The sequence below is a fragment of the Chanodichthys erythropterus genome, chromosome 12, assembly GCF_024489055.1.
Source record: "Chanodichthys erythropterus isolate Z2021 chromosome 12, ASM2448905v1, whole genome shotgun sequence".
NCBI classification, from domain to species: domain Eukaryota; kingdom Metazoa; phylum Chordata; class Actinopteri; order Cypriniformes; family Xenocyprididae; genus Chanodichthys; species Chanodichthys erythropterus.
In genome coordinates, this window is record NC_090232.1 from 33,741,397 (window position 1) to 33,742,523 (window position 1,127).

Genomic DNA, 1,127 nt, shown 5'->3' on the forward strand with positions numbered 1-1,127 from the left:
TGTGATGAAGGATGAAATCCACTTTCACATCTCACGCCAAAATAAAGGTCCCGTTCATTTCACTTGTTGGCTTTTCTGTGAAAAAACACTACTTCCGCATCACCTATCAAAATAAAGTACCAATTTATTTCTTCAACAATTTATATGCCACTGACGCTTGCATCACCAGTGGCACTTACGCCAGGATTCTGTACCTAATTTTTTATGTTAGGAGTTTAAAAATATATTATTATTAAAGGATTTATATACATGCTTCAGTAATGATGTTACAGAAATAATAAATTAAGCGTACCCTATCTACTATAAAGGTCGCACCGGATCTGTGGAAAAACAGTGGAAAAACGTTTTTATTTTTTATAAACAACAAATAAAAAAAAATAAAATAATAAAAAAAAAAATAAAATAAAATAAAAAATAATGCATAGGATTTATCATTTGATACATGTATTGGATGTGAATTATTCCTATAAATTCTGTGGTAATGACAAACGATTTTAGATGTACAAATAAAATTGCAGAAATTATAATCTAGCACCTTTTTACTATCGAGTTTTCTAATTTATTGTTTACATAATTTAACCAATTATACTTTGTAAAATTATGTTAATTATATAATGTTACTACTTCTCTCTGTGTCGTCCGTATTCTTCTTCTTCTTCTTCTTCTTCTTCTTCTTATTATTATTATTACTATCATTAAATTGCAAGAACTTTGAACAATATTGAAAATGTCTTAACCAGACAACAGGCATCGTAAAACAAGACAAAGAAAATAAAGAATAGGTAATGGGAGAACAAATAAATACACAAGCAATAAATAAACGAATAAATACAAAAAGAGGCAAAAAGAGGAGTTGTCTGCTAGTTTAAATTCCTCTGTTAAGTTACTAAAATTTAAGACATTCTTCTTCTTCTGATAGGAAATAATGGCACGGTTCCTTGGGAAATATGTAAAGATTTGGATATTGTTTATACTAATATCTGATTGATATTCATGTACTGACAGTAAAAAATGTTTGACCCACAAATGACGCGCCCCCTGCTGTCCGTGAGGCGGCGAGCAGTCAAACAGCTTGACCCGGAGGAGAAGCGCCGCATCGGCCATTTTGGGCTCAAAGGGGGCTTTTC